The sequence below is a fragment of the Crocodylus siamensis genome, chromosome 1, assembly GCF_052110815.1.
Source record: "Crocodylus siamensis isolate JL-2025a chromosome 1, ASM5211081v1, whole genome shotgun sequence".
Lineage (NCBI taxonomy): Eukaryota > Metazoa > Chordata > Crocodylia > Crocodylidae > Crocodylus > Crocodylus siamensis.
The window spans coordinates 342,735,333-342,752,266 of record NC_143395.1 but is presented as its reverse complement, the minus strand read 5'-3'; positions in this window follow the sequence as shown (position 1 = coordinate 342,752,266).

Below are 16,934 nucleotides of genomic sequence, written 5' to 3'. Positions count from 1 at the left end.
ATCCTGGATTGCTCATACCAGTAAATCCTAGACCTCGCATCTTAACTTTTTTTCACTCTTATCTTTCACAATACATATATCTAACCGTATCCATGCCACCAAATCAAACTCTTGAAGAGCAAAACCCTAAAAAGTTGACATTACTAATTAGGACTAATGAAGAAATTGGACAGTATAATTCTGTACAACTCCAAGGACTGACTTATAAGGTAATCCTTTTGATGAATAAGGAATCATCACTGCAAAATATACTAATGGATCAAAAAGGGGGCATTTTTGAAGGGGAAATTGATAATGGAGTCAGGTATGTTAATAGATGTCTATTGTAAATGAAACAGAATTACGTTATCTTTTTGTTGCCCTGAATGCAGAAAAAAATGAAGACACTGTTTTTTTGGCTCATGGTTACATGCTTCTCTGTCAGCACTGAACCCAAAAAGCACTCCTTCAGCTTTTGCCAGGGGCCTGTTACAAATGTTTGGTGGCATTGGGTCCTATGACTTCTCCTCAACCTGCATTTTTGTTTCGGTAACCTGTTTACAGAAAACTTAATGGTTTCTTCACATTGATCATGAATGAAAAGTGGCTGTTACACTCATCAACATCAACAGCAATTAACCTAAACCAAACCATAACATACGCTTGCTGGAACCAGGAATGATGCAGTATAACAAGACCAAAATACTTCAGCTTTTTGTTTTTACTGCAATATTGTATGTTCACCATGCATGATAACAAGACAGCTTTCTCAGTGATGTTTTGCTGATTCCTTTGCTTAAAGGTGTAATAATACTCTTCCTCATAAATAACAGAATGGCTAACTTGGTCCTAGAAATTCATGAAAGGAATAGTCTTATAACTGCCATCTGGTTGATTTAAAATGCCAAGTAAAAGCAACAAAGCACTCCAAAATGCAAAAGGTGTGTACTCACAAATCATCCCTCTTATAAAAAGATGTTTCCAGTGAGGTTTAGCTATGTGTGCTATATTGAATAATGCCAGCCTGCCATTTCAACCATATGGCATCGATTAGGGAAGTGATTGGTCCCTATGAATAGCAGAAGCACACTAATAGGTGTGTTATTAGAAAATTGACTAAGCCTACTACATTTCTGTTTGTTGTTTTCCTTCCCCATCATTTATTAGGAACTGTTGTCATCTGCCATGTGTTTGACACCTACTCTGTTGCTACTAATAGAGGTTTGGGATTTGGAAGCTACTGGAGAGCACACTAATAATAAGAGTGTGTCTAGGGGAAAGTGAAATTTTCCAGTTCTGCTGTTTAAAAAATATTGACCATTATGATTTGGGACATGCTTGTTACCTGTTTAAATGTTTGGCACACTTGTGTTGAATCACAGAGCTGTTGATTTCAGTTTTGTGACAAGTAGTTCCCCATTGACTACAATTGCAAGCCCTCAGTTTCCAGTGGGCCTGAGAGCAGCCACTGTGGATAAGCCTGAAACAAATTTCCTTGCAAGTTTTCTCTGGGTACCTGAGAATCTTCCAGTTTTAGGGGCACATCAGTGGGCATGGATAGGCAAGGCACAGTCAAGGAGTGCTCAACCCTGTCTTCTCTGGACCCACTCCTGCTATTGTGTAAACAAGCCCAAAGGTGGGTTGTCAAAACACAGCTCCTCTCGCTTTATCTCTACTTCTGCCAAGCCACATCTTGGCATTGTTCTGGACTGCACCTAGCCATAGCCTAAATTCTCCTTGGCTCCTACAGCTCCATTTTAAAACTATGTTTGCTTTCAGATCTCACCTGCCATCATGGAGGCATGACTGCTCCAATCCCTGATGCATTGCTGCTCTACATAGACACTCCTCTGCCAAGGTGATTCCCCAGAGCCTGCTTGTTCATCATGACCTCCTCTGTATGTCCCGACTCACCAGCACAGCCCTCTACTCCACAAATGTGTTCTGTTTTGAATAATGATAATTATCAATCTTGAACAGTGAAATCAAAATATTGTGAGAGGATGAGTACGTTGAGCACTGGGGGAGCTGGGAACTGTAACCTGCTCTGGAAGGAGTTTTTGGTTTATTTTGGATTATGTTTTGTTATTCTGCTGCCCTGTGTAATTTATCCTAATTTCTAACCAGCTAGTGCCTAAGGAACCACTGACCTGCTGAAAGGGCGGCACACCATCATAGGTTCAAAATATAATCCTTAGAAAGAAACTTCCTTCTATTTGCTTCTCTTTATGAACCAAACAATCACAGGGCTTGCTCTCTGCTTCTGCTTTCTCTGCTGCTTTTCCTGGTTGCATTGTACCAGCTGTGACAAACTTCCTCTTTTCTGTAAGTACAGTGCTTGTGTTGGGGCAAGCTATAACTATGCACATGCTCTATGCCAATTTAATTTTGCTAGCATGGGTCCCAAAGAGCTGAATATAGAGCCCTTCCTTTCCCATGGGACTGACCAAAGGCATGTGATGCCAAGGGGGATTCTCATACTTCTGAGGCAACAGCTCAAAAATGTTCAGCTGTTCAGTATACAGTCATGGGGTTTTCAACTATCCTTTTTATTCTATTTTCCATCTAACTCCCTTTTTGTCAGCTGAGTCAGTTTAATAGCCTCAGCCGCAGGAAGCTCTAGGACCATATCATCTGTCTCTTTCCCAGAAATGAAGAGAATTGTGTTGGCTGATAAGCCATTCCAAACAGTTGCCTAAAAGCCATTTTCCTTACCTGTCTTTTTACACTTACAGCATTTTGTTTTTGTACTTTTCTTGTTTTAGCAGTTATTGTGATTGTGGTTTGTCAGTATTTTTAACACTAAGGCCTGGGTCAAATCCAAAACTGATTAAGATTCCCTGGGATGTTCTCAGGGGATGAACTAGAGTTACAGAGGAGACACCAGAATTCAGATTGCCTCCTCCCTGGTCAGTATTTTACAGCAAGGCTTATGGAGCCATAGTCCTCCTTGCCCTCACTTCCTGGTACAATGATTCCTAAAGTCTTTTCTACACAGAGGTTCAGTTTCAACACAAGAGGAAGAGAGTAACCTCCCTGCTTCCTCACACTGCCCTAACTGCTGATCTATGTTAGAAAATGGAGCACCTGAGGGACCTGTACCTGGATTTCACATAGGTAGGAAGAGTTTATAACCACTAGGCCATTGAACAAACAGGAGAGCTGTATTTATAATGTAAGTAGTGGGTTCCATTGAATATTGTGAGACGCTCAATCCTATATATATGTTAGGTATGCCCTAAAAATGTCTATCAGATCAAGGTCCTGAAGGGATTTAGGTGGAAGAAGGCTTAGTATACAGATCTTTGTTGTGTGTGAGTGTATGACATACTGAGCTGCTCAGTGATTCTAAGCACGTACAGAAGCAAGAATTAGAGGTAATTTTAAGGTTTCAGACTTCAGTACAAATGGAATTTAGACACCTCCTTAGAAGTCAGCTGACAACAGGTTTTTAAAATCACCATTTGGGACATAAGTATTTACATTTGTTATAGGCAGGCAAGGTTCTTGAGTAGCTGTGATACCTTTTATTAGGCCAAAAGATATCACATCTACTCAAAGAACCTTGCCTGCCTATGTTCTTAGACCAACATGGCTATGACCAAAAACCCAGCTGTATTCGTTATAACTCTTGAGTTAAGGGCCTAAGTCTTTGGCCTAAAGTTTGATTCAATATAATAAAAAAATGTGCACTTTGTGTATATCATAGGATTAAATTCACCCTAATGGGTGAAAGAAGTGCACTGCCTCTTCCAGTAGAGCACTTTTTTCTTTTTTCTTTTTTTTGGGGGTGGGGGGCATTTAACATCTGCTAGCTGCATAAGTAATTCAAATAACACAGAGGAATACTGGAAACTTTTGACAATACTACACTTCTTAAATTTTAAAAAAGTAACTTGGAGACCTGACACTGAAGGTGGAGCAAAACCCTAAATGCAGAGATGAGAGAAGAATTTCTATAAGGGGGTTTGGACTTGAATCTCTGAATCTAAATTTACCTTGCAGGTTGGCCCCAGAACTGGAAAAGGCACCAGTTTTGTTAGGGTGTTGCATGGACATTACCCCAGAATAACAACAACCTCACGTGAACACATCCTATTAGATATGTAGGAACCTTACAAGATGCCAGAAACTTTTCAAGATCTTGACACCAATACATTTGGATCTGATTACCCAACTAAATCCTGGTTACCAGTATACACTGCATTTGGTTCAAGGCTTTCTCATTGACCCATTGCTAATGGACATGTCCAAAAATACATTAAGAAGTAGTGAGAAGTGGAAACAGTTATGGGCTCAAATATAATTGTGGTTGAAATTGGTGTTGAGAAGCTTTTTGCTTCTCATCATCAGCTCTTAGCTAAGTAGTGAAATAGTTGTTGTCTCCTTTCAAAAATATATGTATGGTTTTACTAAAATTACCTGTGGCTTTTTAAATATAATAATTGTTGTTTTCCTAACACTGCATTTGGTTTCTCTCTTGTGCTGTTATCAAGATAGAGGAATTGTTCCTCCTTTGAAGAAGCCTAGACAAATGGATAAAGTGGGCTGAATGTCCTCAGGGGAAAACTTACTTCACTTTCAAAACATTAACAGCAGCAATCAAATGAAATGTGAGTATTTTCAGAGTACATAGCATGCCTCAGGACATTTAAGCTAATTTTTTTGAATAAAGAAACTTTTCAGTAATCTTTAAGAAGCAAAACCAAAACAAGAAATGATCTTACATATCAGCTAATTCCAGCATGTACCATCTGCAAATAAATTAGTCACAGTGAGCACACATGCTAATCGTCTTGCCTAAGTTTTAATGTGCTTTACATATTGCAGTTAGGTTACATGTTGCAGTCAACAGATGTTCTCTAATTTGTTCATGACTGTTTGGATAATGGTGTTCTGAGATGGTCCCTAAGAGGGTCTCTGTTGTTTCCTATCAGTATAACTGGCTGTGCAGGCTGAAGTGGAGAGTAGCAGAATTCCAGGAAGCTTGCTGATATCAATGTAAAATATGTTTGAAAAATCTACCAGTCTGCAGAATCTTTATAATAGGCAAATGGTACGTCCTATGGTAATAGCACAGAAGCTTCACAGAGATAGAATAAATAGTAAAACTGGAGCAGTTGTAATAGTTTAATTTTATTTGTACTGTTCATACAACTAAGGTTTGGAAAGGCGTATATTATTCATGAAGCCACATACTGGATTTTACTAGTCATTTTCCCAGAGCTCAGTTGGATTGAAAAAATTACCAACCACTTTCCATCTCAGATTCTTAATTTGCTATTCACGGTAAGAAAAATCTGATGCCTGCTTAGAATAGATGTTAGTGAGATGGACAAAAGGGCCTTTTCTCACATATTTTATTTTGGCACAGAGGATAAATATTTAAAAAATCACACTGGTATTTCATGGAGAAAGAATGATCATATACAAAGTGAGCACATAAACTAAATCTACAAGCAAATAAATACACACCATCAGGTTATTTAGTCATTTCTCAGGTGGGTGCGACAGAGGCTAGAAATACATGTCTCCAGATGAAGTGCATCAGCTGTGCTGGGATATGTCCTGGCACCCATCCACCCGTTGTTCCACCCATTAAACTTGTGGGATGGTGGGTGACATGCTACCTGCTTTCAGAGATGCACCCCCAGTGATCTCCAGAATTTTTTGCTTCCAGAGACAAATCCCAGAGATCCTGGAGGTATATGTCTGAAAACTGGGAAAGCTGGGACACTCTGGTGTGGTACACGGTCCTGTCTTTAGTTGCAAGCTTTCGGCACAAACACCCTCCATCAGGCACTGAAGAAAAGATTGTAACAGTTCTTCTGGGTAGAAATGAAAGTTCATATTTCATAGGATTTCACACAGGAGTCAATAGATGGAAAGCTCCTCTGGGCAGTCAGTTCATAGCTGGTATGGGGCCTCTCGCCTCCTGTGAGGATCTGTGATGATGCATATTACCTTGAAACAAAGGCAGGAGCAGGATCTCAAGTTTCAGGTGGTCACAGTTGCTTCCTGCTTGGGAAAATATGAAGATATCATTTTAAAAAATCAGCTAAAATTCAATTGGGTGACTGTGATAGTCTGTTAATTGTTGGTGGTTTGAGCTATAATTAACAGATAAGATTTTCTTTAGGATTGTGTATTTGTCCCCTTTAATAAACCCTGTTATAGTATATATAGTATTGCTTGGAGTGGAAAATTTTGTTAACACCATTACGTTTCCCCCCACCCAGGATTCTGGGCAGGGGTTCCAGTCAAAATAGAAAGCTGATATAAAACTCCTAAATTTGAACCTAGCCCTTGTTCCTGCTGTTCAATGCCTGGTACAAGGGTTACAGATGAATAGCATCCTCTGTGATATAGACTTTAGAATTAATCATTTGCAAACATTGAAAGGTAGGAGGCAAATAATGAAAAAATGTAAAGGGCTAACTGCCTGAAGGGTTTCTGTGGCATCATACTTGATTCTTTAGTCTAACATTTAAATTAAATTTAGATGCAAGTTAGATTAGCATTTGAATTAAATGGACCAAGATTAACTGAGTTAGTATTCTCTTGCCATTTCCCTCACAAAAATGCAGAAAGAAACGACAGTCACAAAATGTCTTTATAAAAGACTCCTGATAAATTTAGATATCTCTGCTATTAAATGGCCTAATGTTGCTCTTACTTATTTCTTTGAAAACGCCCAGCTACTCCAATGATTCTTTTGGAAATGCTATATATTTCTGACAGTGTAATATGTTTGCAAGGTCAGGGACCAAATTGCCTCAAAAAAGACAAAGGAAGAGAGCACCCCTTTCTTTTTCTGCATGTATGGGTTGTGGTTGCCAGACAGGGTTTGAAGAGGCAGATTTTAATGGGAGAATAAATTGCAGACGCTCCTCAGCATCCTATGGAGAACATGGAGGAACTTTCTTTAAAAAAAAAAAAAAAAAGGACAAAGAGAAGGTGGAATCTCTTTGAAGCTTGCAGTTTTATGAGAGCTTTGTCCTTGGGAGCGCTGCAGCAAAGATGACTTGAACCGCTTCAGGCTTTGCAAAATTACAACAAACATAAGGTGAGTGGTTTTATCATAAAATTGGAGTGGCCATTAAAACTTCAAAGGAAATGTGTGACCCAAGTTTTACGTGTCACAGTGTGGAGTATTTATTATAGGAAGAGTTGATTCCTTTCTGTAGTTAACAGGCTGGTATTCACGTGAGGTCATGGGCTAGATTATAGTTTTCATTGGTGGTATGACAGATTAGATGTTAATATGTTATTACTCGTGACCTTGGGAATCCATAAAACGAGATATGTGAAAGGTAGAAAAAAAAATCCTGGCTTCTTAAGGAGCGAGAGTGTATTTATAATACCTGAACATGATCTCGATACTACCAATTCTTGATTTTCATACTCAGCTCCACTAGTTAGGTGTTTTAAGAGATATATGTCTCAAGAGATGCTGGTGGTTGTAGTCCACCAGGAAGAGGAATGAGTCATGTAGGAAGCAGGTTACCACTTTAAGCCACTGGTGCAAAATGTGAGATAAGATCACCCAAAAGCCCCACACTTGAAACAAGGTTTTTAGCCACAGTGTGGGTGGCTGGTTCTAGTGACTGTTCCTCTCCAGTTGTATCAGCCTGTTTTCACTTCCTTCATTCTCTCCCTCCTTAAGCTGCTAGCTGAGTCTGCCTGATCCCTTCATCAATGCGCTTCCTGTTGGTATCTCCTCACCTCTACCTGCTGTGAAATCTCCCTCATTCTCATTCCATTGTCCTCTTGGGTGCCTTGGCCATGAAACCATACATCTCTTCTTTTCTCTTCTGTACAACTCCTCTTTTTTTTTGTTCATGGTTTTCTCCCTTGCTGACCACATGTGTTATCTATCTCCGGTTGCCCATTATTTCCCCCAGTGCTTTCCCTCTCCTGTATGTCTTTGTTATCTCCTGTCTTGTTATCATCCACACAACCTCTCTAGCTCCCTTTACTCCCAGCATTGTTCTCTTATCAAGTCATGTCTCTCCCAGCTATGCATCTGCAACGTCCTCTCATTGCCCTTGACCAGGACATGCATGTTCTCTGCTGGTTAGGAACAGCAGGCAAATGAATGGTACCAACTGCCCCACTCTGCTGCTCTGTCTGAGAAGGATGAGAGTGGCCAGGAAAGCATTGAGGAGAGCAGTGTCAGATAAAAATAGGCTTTAGCCACTTGCTCTGTAATTCCCCAAGAAATCCTAACAAGGCAAATAACTCAAATCCATATTCATTCCTTTTTACCCCCTTATCATATTAACCACTTTTTGCCCCTTGCCCTCCTTAATCTCTTCCTCAAATCCCTCTTTGCCTACTAGTCTCCTCAAGATACAGGCAACAAGTACCAAGGAGACTGCAGATGGGCAAAACAGGCCCAGGCCCTGTACAGGCAGTGAGTGGGTTTCTTGGCAGTGGCAGGACAGAGGTGATGCCCATTGTCACCATCTGTGATCACTCAGTTCTGAACATGGGGAGGTCTGCCCTCAAAATCATTAATAGAGGTAATATATGGGCTTCTGCCTTAGACAGTGGCACAAGTGAGATTAGCAGCAGCTATGAAATGGTCTGGGACATAACATTTAAGCCTGCTTCACATTGTGATATTCTGAGGATTAATTAAAGACTGGAGTGTCCTCTGGGAAGTGCGGACCCACAGTATATGCTAGAAAGAAACTGGTTCAAAGGCTGCTAGCCACATTTGTGATGTCAAAACTGTTGTGACTTTAGTATTATTTACATTACCAACAGGCTAGCAGTCTTCTGAGGAGTTGCGCAGACAAGGAAGATTATTTCTGTCTATATTTTAAAAGTTAGGTACACGTGGGCTTTATGCTAAGAGGGTTGGAAGCTGAATTATTGAGAATTATCTTTCCATAGCAGTAGTGTTCCCCTATCCTCTTGGAAATGACTCATTTAAGGAATTAAATGCTTCTTAAATGTTTGCATATCATTATTTCCCATCTTTTTGCATTTCAGCAGAGCTGGGAAATAATATTGTCTGGATGACTGTACTTACCTAAAGCTGTATTTGTAAATAATCAGGATGATTTTAGTGATATTTTTTGAGTCTAAGACACTGTTATACGCCATGTTAATACTCATCAAATACTATGTCATTAGGCTGCACTGCTTATTTTAATAACATTCACCTTAACACCTATTTAGAATCGCTAAGAAAGGTATGTGCTAGGGGTGTGTGAAGTGGGCCCTATTTGATTTGGATTTGGCCCGAATCAGGGCCAATGATTTGATTTGTTGATTTGGATCACTGTCCCCGATTTGATTTGGCCAAATCCGAACCTGAAGATTCAGTCCTGATTCAAAGAATCAGCAAGTCGGACATGGATACAGCTAAAGTGTTTTTTCTACATACCTAGAGGTACCAGTGTGGCTCGTGAACACTACGATGCTGAGGCACATGGAGTGTCCCACAGGAGTATGGGGGGGCCCTCCACATGCTCAGTGGCAAACCCAGAAGTGGACCAGAACTACTTCCGGTCCACTTCCACGTCCACTGGGGAGTCCATGTCCCCTGCGCCTCCCCTGGCTTGGTGATTGGCCGCAGGGTGACCCCAGGTACACCCTCACACCCAGGAGGCACTAGTCACTGAGCCAGGGGGACATGTGGGGTGGCCCCCAGCGTGCTTCCCTGAGGACCTGGGGCTGCTGCTGAGCGTGCTGGGGAGCCCCCCATGCTTCTGTAGGACACTCCACATGCCCCAGCATTGCAGCATTCATGAGCAGCCTGCTACCCAGAGGTACGTAGAAAAAACATTTAAAGCTGTGTCTATGTCTGAATTGCTGAATCGTTCTGAATCTCTCTGCATTGATTTGGAAGGTTCTAATTCAATTTGGAGAGATTAAAGGGTCCTCTGATTTGCTTCAGATTTGGAAATTTGGCCACTGAATCGGGCCGAATCTCCACTGAATTGCACCAGAGACCAAAGCTTCACACAGCCCTAGTATTTATTTTCCCTATATTAGAAAACTGAAACAGAAAGAGGTAAGGAAACCAAACTAAGCTCACAAAGCAAGTCAGTGACACTGCTAGGCTAGAACAAATGTTTTTTGACTACTAGGCAAAGTTAGCTCTTTACTGTTGGTCATGGTTTTCTATATGCTAAAATCTCTTTATATTAAATTTTGCTTAGAAAAAGTATTGAAAATTTCATTTTTAGAAACTTCTTTGTTTATGAGAATCATGAAGAATTCCATTCATTTGTTTATTTCAGCTTCTACTTGGATCTGTGAGTATGCCTCCCACTTTCTCAAAATGGGGGGAAAACCACTATTATTTAAAAATCTGCTGAAAAATACAATTTTGAAAAATGTCTGGCAGGTGACTTAATTTTTACTCACAGAAGAACTTTCCTGAAATAATTGACTTAATTGCACATTCTCATGAAATTGTATCCTATATAACAGTGCAGGGCAATACATTTGAAGTAATGATAATACATTCTAAGCATTTAGGTCTTCATCTTGGTATTGAATAAAGCCTCTTTAATTAGCTTTCTTATCTCTTTGATTAGGGAAAGAAAATTATTAGTATGACTCTTACACCAACAGAGTACAGCTGTTATTTTTTCTTCAGCAGTGTCATCGTTGTAGATGCTCAGGGACACGGTGTTGTAAACAGCTATTAAAAGTTGCAGGACACTATGCAGATGCACCCAGGTGCTTAGTAGCAGCAGAAAAGGTACAATACAGTTATTTTTGTTCACTACACACTTTCTGGGAGTATCACCAAAGAAGCAGAAGTCTTATAGACAACAAGCTTCTTTATTATCCAGTGCTATAATATTGTCAGAACAGGTCCATCCTGTTCAGTGAATGAAGCAGGAGTCATTAAAAAAAAGATATTTAATCAGCAGGATCCTGTTTTTTTCTGATAGAAAAAAATCCCCAATTTTTGGATGAAAAAAGTAACCCCAAATCTTCTTTTTTCCATGATTAAAATAAAACACCAGGAATATATACATGTATGTAAAGTGGTGTTTCATTTTAATCATGGAAAATGTGGATTTTGGGTTACTTTTTTTAATCCAAGAATTGGGGATTTTTTTTATCAGAGAAAACCAGGATCCCTGCTAATCAGGCAGTCTAGGCAAAGACTGTATCCTAATGGTATGTCTGAGGAGGCTGACTTAACTTTGTACTGGCTGTTAAAAGCCCCACTAGAGTAGAAACTCTCTAGATAAGTGAAGACAACTAGAAAGAATTAAACAGTGCATCTCTCTATAAGTAAACAATGAGTACCAGCAAAAAGGAAGAAAGGCAGAAAGGTATTTTAGTTTCCACAAAGTACACTCTAAAGTACAGAAATGGGAGGAATACTGTATTCTACATAACAATGAAACATCTGAGGATTATGTTTTAGGGAATATGAATATTCCAAGATGATGTACTGCAGAAAGTCATACAGAGCTCAAAATGGGAGTTCAGCAAAACCAGCACATGGACCTACATTGGTCCCAGCAACTAACACAAGCTGAGAATTGTCTCAGAGCTTTGACTATATAACTAACTTATAGGAAAATGTAAGAATTTCAGTGGATTACAAGAATTTTCGAGTATTACCTGATTAACCCCAGGGACAAAGAAGAAGGCAGCAGCACCTTCAGAGGCACAATAGACAAGAGTGTAGCAGTGGAATAGAATCATAGAATCACAGAAAATTAGGGTTGGAAGAGCCCTCTGGAGATCACCTAGTCTAACCCCCTGCTCAGAGCAGGACTGTCTCCAACTAGGTCATCCCAGCCAACGCTTTGTCTAGCCAGGTCTTGAAAACCTCTAAGGATGGAGCTTCCATAACCTCTCTGGGTAACCTGTTTCAGTGTTTTACTACTCTCTTAGTGAGAAAATTCTCCTAATATCTAACCTAAACTTCCCTTGCTGCAACTTGAGACTAAATCCTTGTTCTGTCATCTGCCACCGTTGAGAACAGTCTGCCTCCAGATTGGACTATCAGCCTGAAAGCAAACAGGACAACATTTATTAATTTCAAGTTGGACACACAAGCCAATGCAACATAACTTAATGCAATGCCAGAAACACTTACATTAACACTTACAGAGAATCACAGGCAGTAGAAGGGAAATGGGTAAAACTCAGGGCTTATCTCCACTAAGGGAATATGTGAAATACACATAAGAGTAAATAACAGATTGGAAAAGATGCAACTTCTAATAGTACTAGGAAGAAGAGTATCCATTATTGTGTAAATAATACGTCATGCCCCTGCACTCAATGGATGTGTTTGACTGGCAGGGCAGAACACCAACACCATTAAGGAAAAATACAAGGTCATCTTCCAGGTGTAAGGAGGTTCTAAATGTATAGAATAGAGCTGGAAAGGTCCAACCATCCCAGAGTTGACACATTAGGGAAAGCTTCCCCATGAGAAAAATTGACACAACAAGGGGCACAGTAAGGCTGAGACCATTAGCAACATTCATGTCCCAATAGATAAAGGACGGTTACAATTATTCCTTGGAATGGTGAACTGTGAAAACAAATTTGTGTCTGATTGGGTGCCCAGACTAGCAACCTGGGATGATTATTATGCACTGGGCCATGGAATACAAATCTTACTAAAGAGGTTAAAAAACTGAATGAGTTAATTAAAAACATGCTCTATTATGACAAAATTGAGTTGTCAATAAATGTGCCTGTGGCAGGGAACCGATTGTGCCTGACACTTTAAGTTAGTCAGTGGAACTGAGGAAGCCCGGCAGGTGAGGCTGGTCCTTGTTAGGCAGCCTACAGGTTAAAAGGCTGCCAGGTGGAGGCACAAGTGCCTCACCTGAGTGCAGGGCAGGAAACTGGATGATGCGGAGGGCTGCCCGCTCAGAAGGAGGGCTGCAAGCTGGTAGTTTCAGCAGCTGAGCAAAAGAGAGCAGCTCTCCTGGGATGTAGTACCATCATTCCAGAGAGATACTGCAACAACTGGAGGACAGGATAGAAATTATTGGGGATTGAGGAGATTCCAAGGGACTCTGGGAGGGTCCCCAACTTGGCTGAGGCCGAGAGTGGGTAGCCAGATGAACAGGGCCCTGGAGAAAACCTTGAGGGTCATGAGGCAGATGTAGCCAGAACCAGGGGCTGAGAGTGGGTCCAAGACAGCTCCGAAAGAGGGCCGTCTTGTACATCTGGCCTAGAGGGCAGAGGGGTCCACCTGGAGCCTGGGGCCACCCAGACTAGGGGCCTTCAACCCTGGGGGAATCTCAGGGCTGCTTACACCTGCCCCATATAAGAGCTAGGACTGGCAGCCCAGAAAGAGCTGGGTGAGGCCCTTGGCCAGGGCAGCAGGCCACCAGATGAAAGGGAGTAGATTCTGAGATCTCTGAGGCTGGAGGCACAAGGAGAATGGTGCCAGGCCAGGTTGTGCCTGAGCGCTGAGATTTAAGAGTGTAGTGGGGCTTAAGGCCCAGGAGCTGGTAGAAGGGTTGATATGGCTCAGAGGGTAGGGACCAGAGAGAGACGGCCAATGGATACAGAGGCACTTTGTATAACTCGATTGGCCTGGTTGAGGCCAGGGCACAGAGCAGGCTGAAAGGCAGTTGCCTTTTTGAAAGGGGTAGGCCAGAGCTGTGGAGGGCCAGGCACCCTGACTGATGCAACCCAGGCCTAGATCTGATAGAGGGCTGCCAAGGTCCCAATGTACCATTGACCATGAATGAGAAGCGGAGGCCAAGGCCATCCCAGCCCATATGAAGGGGGCTAGGAGAGCTGCCTGAAGGTAGAGCTGTAAGGAGCTGGGCATATGGTTGAATAGAGGCCAAGGTAAGCATGTGATAGAACTGGGGCTAGAGCAGGGAAGAGTCTCCCAGAAGGAAGAAGGCACACCCCACAGGAAAACTAGGGAGAGCTTGATAGCAGGGCAGGATGGCCTGCCAGGAAGTCCTGGGTAAGACCTGAAACTACATCTTTCTGGGGTTTGATGGTATGGTGGGACTGCCTGCGATTGCCTGTGGCAGGGAAGCCTCTGGGAAATGCCACATCTATATCTCCCCAGTGAAAGGCATGGATAGGGTGCCAGAAAGCCTCAGCCCCACTGCCTTGTGGATACCCTGTGGAGGGGAAAGGCTAAGGGGTGTTCACCCTGACAGAAAAGCAAGAGACCCACAAAAAACATGGGGGCCAGGAGGTCTTACAGGTCCCTGGGAGTAGAAGGGAGCCTGAGCAGACAGGGCCAGCTATTGCAAAAAAGCCCAAGCTGGTAGGCCAGGCTACTAGCAGTCTGAGCAGACCAGTACCAGTCCTAAAAAAGAAGGACCTGAGCACATCGAGCCAGGCTGAAGGTATAGGATAGGCCTGAGCCAGCAGGCCAGACTAACAAGCAAGAGGATCATTCTGAGCAGAAGGGCTGGGCTATCTAGGATAAGACAGGCCTAAGCAGACAAGGTCAGGTCCTTGAGAATGTGGAGGAGGCCTGAGCTGGGAGGCCAGGCTATCATAAGGAAGGCCTGGGCAGAGAGGGGCAGGTCCTTAAGATTGGGAAGAGGACCTGAGTAGAGAAGCCAAGCTATTTAGATGCTGCAGAGAGGCTAGGCCATGATGAAGGAAGCCTGTGTAGGGAGGCCAGGCCACTTGTGAGTGGGGAGAGCCTGAGCTTCCATGGACTGAAGATGAGTGGGAATGGCCTGTGTAAACACCATCAGGCCAAGGGAGACCGCAGGGCCTGAGTAGTGAACAGCAGGCCAGTTTGAGGAGAGGGGCTTGTATAGGTTACATCAGGTCTGTGAGACTGGAAAGGGACTTGAGGATCTGCCGGCGGGCAGCATGAGCAGAGAGGGCCTGTACAGGGCCTGGGTGGAGATTTAGAGGCCAGGATGAGGGAATAGGACTTACATAGTGCCTGAACAGATAACAGCAGCCCAACTTGAGCAGAAAGGGCCAGCACAGGGCTTGAGTAAATACTTAAAGGCCTGCATGAAGGGACAAAGCCTGCTCAGAGGCTGACTGTAAGACAACTGACCAGCAGGAATGTACAGGACCTGCACAGGGCCTGGGTGTATAACAACAAGTCATACAGGATGTGACCAAGTGATAGTGGAATAGGATGAGTTAGCAGTCCAGGGAGTCATGAGCTGAAGTGACACTCACTCAGATAGTACACTGAAGTGGACCAGTACCAGACAGGTCATCTGCGAGGCATGGGACAATGTGTAGGAGAGGTCAGAGCCATCATGGCCTATAAGGCCAAGGCCACTGAGACAGCATGCACTATGAATGGCGTGTGCCCACAGCAGCTAGGGGGGGAAGGCTGCGCTGGTGTTGGCAGGAGTGCAGTGGTGGTAGCAGGAAGCCAGCGGTAGTAAGCTGGGAGCTCCTGCAGATGCCGCTGGCACTGTCAGTGGCGAGGGTGTGGGGTAGCAAGCACTGACCGGGGTTGGTGACCACCCTCAGATGCCACCAGCAGCACTGGAGGTGACCAATGGTGATTGTGGCCTGCCTGCAGATGCCATTGGCTGTGTCAGCGATGGGGTGGCAAGCAGTGACTGCCCGCATCTTTTTGCAGGGAATGCACCACCATGCTCAGGGGGTGCACATGCACCCACGTGCACCCCCTATGTGTCACCCCTAGCATGCACGGCAAAGATCATGGTAGCCTCCTGCAATCCAAATATATAATATCACAACAAAGGCATGGCGGGCAGTTAACCCAAACGGGGGGGCGCTAATTTTTTTTGTGGTGGCTACCTGGACCCCCGCGTTACAGTGTCCAAGGCAGGTATTGGAATACTCCTTTATACACAAACAGCAGTAAGCCAATACCAGAGACCAGTAGTTTATGTCACAGGGGGCATGTCTACATGAGACACTTTATGCCCGTTGGACTAATTCTTCTGTGTATTAGCGCAGCTAGCAAAAACCATGTGAATGCGCTAACATGCAGTACATTGGTCCAATGAGCATGAAACATCACCAAAAAAAGTGTTTTCTGCTAGTGCACAGTAGCAGCAATTATGGTGCATTTAGTACCTGGTATTAAAGGGTGCTTACACAGATGTAATGAGTCAGCCTGATTAATTGAGTCTGCTGGAGCATATAAATTGATGCGCTCTGACAGCTTTGCGCATTGCATGTATCAGTGGCGCAGCATGTGTCACCACTGAGAAAATGGCAACAGTGTGCTTTGAACTAAAACACATTCCATGTGCTTTAGTTCAAAGTATATTGCCTGCATTTTCTCAGTGCTGATGTGCCACTGATACACCTGCTCCCGGTGGTTCATCAGGAGCATGTGTAAAAATGCCCACAGGTACTAACTTAATTCATTGTAATTATGGTGCATTAATGAATGTGTATACACACCCAAGCAATGACAGGACTAAATGTTAATATATTTAAATAAGGAAAGAGGCCTAAGCCAATCAGTGTAAATATTTTCATATCTTTATTCAGGGGAGCTTTGTGTTAGCTGAAACAAACCATGTGTGACTTACTGCCATTGTCAAAAGGGGCTGTGTCCTTGGCTAGGGACAGAAGTTGCACATAGATCTTAAGTGATCAGAAACTGGTGTACACCTGGAACAGAACAGAAGTTCAGTGTGCATAAACTACTTTCAAAATGGTCTAAACCAATTTAAGATGAACCTGGATGGATGTAATGTCAGACTCAACTGATTTATGTCAAACCAGTTTGTGGAACTTCTGTTCCAAATCCCCTGCCAATTCAAGTTAACTCACAGTCCCCCAGCATCCCAGGATGCTTTGCAGCTCTGGGCTATGCTGTGTGCTGCAGTGGAGCAGGGCTGACTTGCCCTCCCTGCTCTCACAGAACAGAGGCAGTAAAGCTCCCTAGACTGTGCCTGTGCCTGTCAGCCCTGCAGGACGGGAGAAAGGGGAATGGACCTCAGGTCTCTGAGCCCAGGTCTACACAGCACAAGGGGAGGGAAATCCCCCTCTGTGGGGCTTATTGCCTC